Source organism: Chrysemys picta, chromosome 22 (assembly GCF_011386835.1).
Source record: "Chrysemys picta bellii isolate R12L10 chromosome 22, ASM1138683v2, whole genome shotgun sequence".
Classification (NCBI taxonomy): domain Eukaryota; kingdom Metazoa; phylum Chordata; order Testudines; family Emydidae; genus Chrysemys; species Chrysemys picta.
In genome coordinates, this window is record NC_088812.1 from 14,721,517 (window position 1) to 14,729,006 (window position 7,490).

The following is a 7,490-nucleotide window of genomic DNA, read 5'->3' on the forward strand; positions in this document are numbered from 1 at the left end:
GTATAGAATATCACTGGGCCCCATGCCATCACAGAATTGTACATTGGCCAGTTGCATTATGGGGGTTTTCATTCTCCTCTGAAGCATCAGGTATTAGCCACTGCTGGAGACAAGAGTATGGCAGTACGGAGCACTGATGGAGTATGGCAAATCCTACGTTCCTAGACAAAAAACATTAAAGGGACCTAACTGGCAAGAACAGGGTATGAGTTATCCTATCCTCCACCTTTCCCTGTCTGCCCTCAGTGATTTCAGTAACCTCTCATCTGTTGCCAGGCAGTTTTAGCACTTTGTAATCCCAGAGGCTTCTGTCAGAGCGTGAGGAGAACACAAACCACAATTCAAACCTTTATGGGGCATAAAAGAAGATAGATAACACCAGTGACCCCCTGCCCTTGTGACCCACAACTCCTCCTGGCCTCCAAGGAGCCTGAAAGAAATATCATTACAACAGAAGTGAGATCAAATTAGTTGAGATCCATTTCCAAGTCACATTTGCTGCCCTAATGGTAAAGGCTGCCACATTTCACACAATGGTGCCTCATTCCAATAACTATAGCACCACAGATTTCCAAAATATCAATGCAAAGGAAGAGAGATTTGCTTGCACCAGACTCAGGCCCAGAGAATTTCAGCTTCTTATTAACATCCCAGTCCAATACTTTGTACTTATCCCTGGCTTTGTTCCATGTCTAATCAGGGGAGCTCTGTTTTGAGAATCTGTTGCTGCCTTGTGTCTCTCCACTTCTAGAAATGGCCACGCTTCCTGATGCAAATATTTAGTAAAGAAAGTCAAGAGACCCAGGGGTAAAATATACTCTCAGCTAGACTGAAATCCCACTGAAGTCAATGAGGGTTGCACATATGTAGCTGAGATCTGACAAAAATAGGGAGGGACAGGTAGATGTTTGCATGGAACTTGCAAGACTTTCATGGAAGAGTAGATTTGAAATCTCCTTAAAATCCCCAATACTTTGCATTTTTTTGCAAAGAACCTCTGAACAATTAAGCTCGAAGAATCCTAACAGCTTCCTTCTTTTCCAGCTGAAACTTTGTTTTACCAATGACTCATTATTATATGTATACCTTCTCAGAGAACATTTAAAGTTGTGTTTTGTCATCTCCTTATCTTTTGGCTTCCCCTCAGCAGACAGTAAGAAGCTGTATTTATCCCCAGGTGTGGATGATACTAATAGAATCCCTCTCTGTAAAACTGTTTCCCATTTAAGCCTTGTCAGGCACCAATATACATTTATTCATGTGCAGCTTTTGTTTCAACATGTTTTATGAAAAGTATCTCCGCCATAACTTGTGGTTTGAAGCTATTCAAATAGCTGATGACATGCCTAGTACAGATGGAGAGGCTGATGATGGCTGAAAGCAGCAGTTACTTTTGTAAAAGAAATTGCTGGAAAGGTAGAGCCATCATGCCTGGAAGATGGGTGAGTTCTTGTGTTCCTTTTACTGCCATCCTCCTCCTCCTCCTTCCACATCCAATTACATTCTGACCCCACCTGTCACATTTTGCCCTGTTGAAAATTGTAAGCTGTGAGGGACAAGGACTATATTTTATTTTACATTTGTACAGCATCCCACACAACAGTAACTATAAGCCTTAGCTCTCATCTAGCGCTTTTCATCCATAGATCTCAAAGCACTTTACAAAGCAGGTCAGTATCATTGCTCCAATAAGGTCCCCGTTGTGATGGGGTGCAACTATAGTTCTGTTAATACTAATGTTGATTAAGTGTAATATAATCTAGGATGGAATGAGCTCATCCGAGCAGATCCATTCTTTAATTTCACTTGTGACGTATTTATCAGAGATAAAATGGTTATCTGAGTCCTTTCTTGCCCAACTCAGACTCTCCTTTATTGCCATCTCCCCATATTTTTTATGTTTGAGATTTACTGATGAAAAGCACTATATAACAGCTAGGTATTATATTATCAAAGACTGAATTTCTCCCTTTTCCCATAAGAAGGGATTACAATGTAGAATATGACCATAATCTGGTTAGAGATTTTCAAAACAGTGCAGGGGATTTAGACACCCATCTTCCATTAAAATTATTGCACCTCTGGTCATTTAAAAGGAGGCAGGAAGTCTAGAGAGCATATGGAAGTGGGGGTGATCACAATGAGATCCTTGCTTAAAGATCTCATAAGAGGATGTGTATCTGGAGTCAGGGACTGATCGCAGTGTTTCCGTGAACTATAAAGAGAGTGACAAACTGAAACACAACATTCTAGGAGAGACCAAGACTACTAAAAAGTACTGAAATCACACAGAGTGATTGGCAGACATAGTAAGAGACAGATATAAACAGAGAGCGAGAAACCTGGTCTTTATGACAGACTGCTGTACTAACTTGAACCACCCCCCACTTTCCCCACACAGGGAAAGGGACGGGGCAGTGACCAAATGTTACACATTCTCCCCAAGCAACACAACACTGATCACAAAAGGGTTTATAGGTCCTTTGGGAGCCTTTTTATTCTTTTCTTCAATGCCAGCAGAGGCAAGTCAAATTTAAACACACACATACCAGAAAAGTATTAACCACAGGGAAGTCAGAATCCCTGCTCTTCCTCCTCTTCCAGCTGCTACATGAGTCTGGACCTAGCTGTTGCCACACCCACGATGCTTGTCTTATAACTGTGTCTCCAAAAGAGATATTTAGAGGGTACGAAGCCCGGTTCTGGACTGCTATATGTCCTGTTCACCTGTCCCATTCATGGAATTGGCAACTGGCCATTTCTTTTCAGCTTGAGAAAGTCCTAATAGAAACTTACTTTTGCATTTCTATTGGCAGGGTCATCACTTTGCCACTCAGTCAGACCACTCATTTTGCCTCATAATGAGTCGTAACAGTGAAATGCATCCGAAAGGCTGACTGACTGAACATTTAAAGTGACATACAATTATTTTCATCTGAGAAACTACTAGCAGTTCACATAATGGATTTTCAAAGCCTTATGTGGCCTAAAAGATCACACGGAACAGTTGACCAATCCGGAACCTTCATGCCTGGTGAACTTGCTGCTACTTGGTTTGCAAGTCAAATGCAACATGTCCTGAACAACCAACCTAATTTAGTCCCAAGTCTTCTAAACTGAGGCCTTGGAAGCGGACGCAGCCTGAAATTCAAATCCCAGACGCTGATGTGAAACAATGGCAGCATTCCATTTTTCTTAGTTTCCTTGAGAGACCTAAGGGTGGCACTGCGACTTGGGTAGCTAACCCAAACACAGGGCTGCCAAGATGCTCCTCCAGCTGTGGTAAGAGGTGGTATTCTATTAACTGCATCACTAACCCATCTAGACGGGTAACACCCTGGCCAGACTGGAATGTCAATCCCAGATACACCATCTCCAAAAAGGTTTTCAGTGCAGAGGATGGTTCATTGTTGAAAAGCTGAATCACCACTTCCTGGAGGCTGGCATGACAATACTGAAAATTGCAGAAAACAAGCGGTTTTTTGTTGTTGTTTTTTAAAGTGCTTCCATACTGGAGAAAACTTTCAAACAGATCAAATCTAACTGTAAACCTTCCCCTGTTCATTACCTCTTTACTCAGCCATGTGAGTATGATTCAAGAAGGTTTGAACTCAGGTTTCCGCTCCCACAGGCTGCCTTCTGCTCGTCTTGTTTGACCCTGGAAGCGACATCATGCTGCTGAATTTTTCACATCACAATCATTTCCCGGCTGTGAAGATTAGTACTTCAGTGCAGGATTTCAGGTGAGGTGGGCTGTGAAAATGCTCTATTGCCAGAGGGTTGACAAATACTAGAGCAGACAACCAACCAGTAGAGTCCCCTATCTGATCTGGAGGCCCAGCCGCATGCACAAATGCAAGGTAAAAAATTATACGCACGACAGGGAATGCAGGAGACCCTAATCCTGCATTAATAAGAGCACTGTGGTGTGTTTGCCAGGTTTCCCCAGCCTTGTAGTAAGATCCTAAGACGGGCGTGTATAACTCAGTGTGTCACTTGCACTGAAGACAATTGCATTTAAGCCCATAGCTCCTCCACACCCTGCATGTTATATATTCTGCATTCTTGAGATTAAGGGAGTGGGTTTGGGATTTAGTTCCAGTGAGCATGAAGGACTATGCACATCAGCTCACCTTACCTGTGCTCAAGCATAGCCTCCACTTACACTTGTGCTGCAGCCCAACAACTCTGCACAACCTGTAACGACTTGGAGGATCGAGGCGTTTGTGTTACCACAGCCAAGACTCAAACTTGGACTCCGGTGTGGGTCTGTATGGAGCAGCTATATGAAATAATCCAGAAGGCAGTTTACCCTTGCCTGAGCTGGTAGAAGCTGGAACGAGATAGTCTCCTCTGGAAGTCACCCCCTACTGGCCTTGCATTCAGCTGGGAGTCACATATCTCTGGCTGAACAGGAAGCAGCTGTGTTGAACTGGTCTTTATTGGAAATCACCTTCCCGATTGACCTATTAGGTGCTGTGCTGAACTCTATCAGCTTGCTGGTAAGAATTCTATATAACTTGTCTCAGCTGGGAGTCGCCCTCTGCAGATCTTATACAGTAATGGAGAAACTCCTTATTAAAAAGTAATTATTTTCAGTAATACCAAAGGAAAAACCTCTGGCCTGGTAAAATTTCTAGAGTGGTTTTTCAACCCTGAGCTCGTGCTAAAATCTATAACGCTAAACGTGTAGATTCATCTGCTATTGCCTTGTAAAAGTCTCAAGGAATAGTGAAAAACAATAACACCTAGTTTTCATATAGCCTTTTTTCAACAGTAGATCACAAAGTGCTTTCTGAAGTAAGGTCAGTATCATTATTCCCATTTTACAGATGGGGAAACTGAGGCACAGGGAGGGAAAGTGACTTGCCCAAGGTCATAAGAATGGCCATACTGGGTCAGACCAAAGGTCCATCTAACCCAGTATCCTGTCTTCCGACAATGGCCAATGCCAGGTGCCCCAGAGGGAATGAACAGATCAGGTAATCATCAAGCGATCCATCCCCTGTCGCTCATTCCGAGCTTCTGGCAAACAGAGGCTAAGGACACCATCCCTGCCCATCCTGGCTAATAGCCATTGATGGACCTATCCTCCATTAATGTATCTAGTTCTTTTTTTCAATCCTGCTATAGTGCTGGGCTTCACATCCACTGGCAAGGAGTTCCATAGGTTGACTGTGCGCTGCGTGGAGAAATACTTCTTTCTGTTTGTTTTAAACTTGCTGCCAATTAATTTCATTTCAATTGAAATTTGCTCACTCAGCAGGACAGTGGCAGAGGCAGGAATAGAAGCCAGGTTTCCTGAGTTCCAGTCCAGTGCTCTATCCACTACACCCCACTGACGAAAGCAATAGAGTGGCGCCTCAGAGAGCACTGGAAGGAGTAATGCAGTGCCATGCAACAGGCTTGCCCCCCAACCTCGGACAGATCAGTGGCACCTCAATTTTGTTAACATTTGCCAGAATCTGTGGTCCAAATTGAACACGGCTCAACGTGTATGTCAAACCATCTGTAGGGAACTCAGCATTTCCTCTGAGGATCCTGAAATAACACATCAGATTTAGATTCAGCTCCATGAACATATGAAAATGCTAAGGACAGAGAACACCATGGTGCGAGAGGAAAAACAGAGCTGTTTATTCAGTCTGATTACATCAGAGAGACACTAGGACTGTCTGTGTCATGTGCAGCCCTGACATCTATGTTTTCTGCCACTGGAGCGGAGGAAACTACACAAAGAAAACTTGATGCCCTTAAATATTTCTTTACTTAATCCTTCAAAAGACAATGGAAGTCCCTTCCCTTTGTCCCTCCCCTTTCCCACCCCCTTGCACTTCTACTGTACAAAAGGGGATCATTAAGCAACTGTACATGTGATGGGGGCGGGGGGGAATGGCAGACTGCCAACCTCAGGAAGAATCAAACACAAATCTCTCATTGCCACTCTCATGTAAAGCACTTTGTGTATGCATTTAGTCATCATCTCCCCCTGCAGTTTAGGGGAAAACCTTGTAGGGAGGGCTTGCATGGGTCTCTGGAATTTGACCAATTGTGCAGCGTGAGTGGGCAGGGCTTGTCGTGGTGTGCAGCGATTGCTCAGATGTACAGGACTCACCCAGGTGTGCGGTGCTTGCAAGGATGTGCTGGAGTAGACAGGGTTTGGCTGGGTGAGCTGCTCATGTGCAAACTATCTGAGGAATGCTTTGGTTTGTCAACTCTCCCATACCTGAGTTAGGACCGATTGATAGATTCAGAGAACTTGCCAAGCCACAGCACCCACGTTACATTTGATTAATTATTCATTGTTATGTTCTGCATTTCTGGATAATGTTGGAAAAACAAAATGGCAGCTGAATGTCAAATATTAATCACAGCAGCAGCAAAATTTACCATCATGTCCACAGCTATGTTAGAAAGAATCCTCTGTTTTTCAGCTGTATGCTAAATATTCCCTCTCTGGAAATCTGGATGGCAAAACCCTTTAATAGAATCTCAATTGGAGGATCAGTTTATTCATTTATTTACATATGTATAATTTTTATGATTAAAGGAATTAACAACAACTATCAAAGCAAACATACTTTAACATGTGAGCCAGGGAGAGGGTGAGTGAGAAGGCCAATAGCCACTCAAACACCAAAGATTTATGGCTTTTCTTAGCCAAATTCTACAGTGATGTTGCTGTAATCAGCCCCTGAGAGCCGTGAAATAACACCAAGACAAAAAGGGAGAGAGCCGAGGAAGGAAGCAGAGCCTTATATAACTTATAAAATGTTCTACATGACTGTTACCTCTATTTAGTGATATTTTTCAATAAGATGTAGTGATTATGGTGACAGGTTTCAGAGTAGCAGCCGTGTTAGTCTGTATTCGCAAAAAGAACAGGAGTACTTGTGGCACCTTAGAGACTAACAAATTTATTAGAGCATAAGCTTTCGTGGACTACAGCCCACTTCTTCGGATGCATACAGAGTGGAATATTCATCCGAAGAAGTGGGCGGTAGTCCACGAAAGCTTATGCTCTAATAAATTTGTTAGTCTCTAAGGTGCCACAAGTACTCCTGTTCTTTTTGATTATGGTGAGTAATTATTATCAAACAGTATTTTATTAGTAGTTAAAATCTGTGCTCAGCACTGTGCAAGACGCAAAAATAAAGACAGTCCTTGCCCTGAAGAGAGACACAGACAATGGGGGGCCTAATTCTCTGTAGCTCTGTTCCTTGTGTACCTGTTTACTCTCGCACGAAGGGGATGCAAAAACATCATCAAATCAGAATAGAGATGCTTGAACTTGATGCAGTGTCCAAGGGTAAGCCAATGGAGGGATCCAAAGAGTGGGAGTGGCAAGTTCAGCTCAATGGACCAGGAAGATACTTTTAGCAGATATATTTCGAATGGATGGATGGCAGGCAAACGTTGCCAGTTGAACATCAGCCCGTGTATTTCTAATTCTCAGGAATATATGGGCATCTTCAATTAGAATACTGCCC

The 7,490-nt window shown here is 43.1% G+C and overlaps 1 long non-coding RNA gene across 1 annotated transcript; it reads right to left on the reverse strand.

The window, feature by feature from the left end:
- Positions 1-2,465: 2,465 nt before the first annotated feature.
- On the reverse strand, positions 2,466-4,463 carry LOC135977202 (uncharacterized). Its single transcript, XR_010594522.1, has 2 exons — positions 3,569-4,463; positions 2,466-3,454 (listed from the first exon to the last, which is right to left on the reverse strand). It is a non-coding gene; the product is annotated as an uncharacterized LOC135977202 (long non-coding RNA).
- Positions 4,464-7,490: the final 3,027 nt, after the last annotated feature.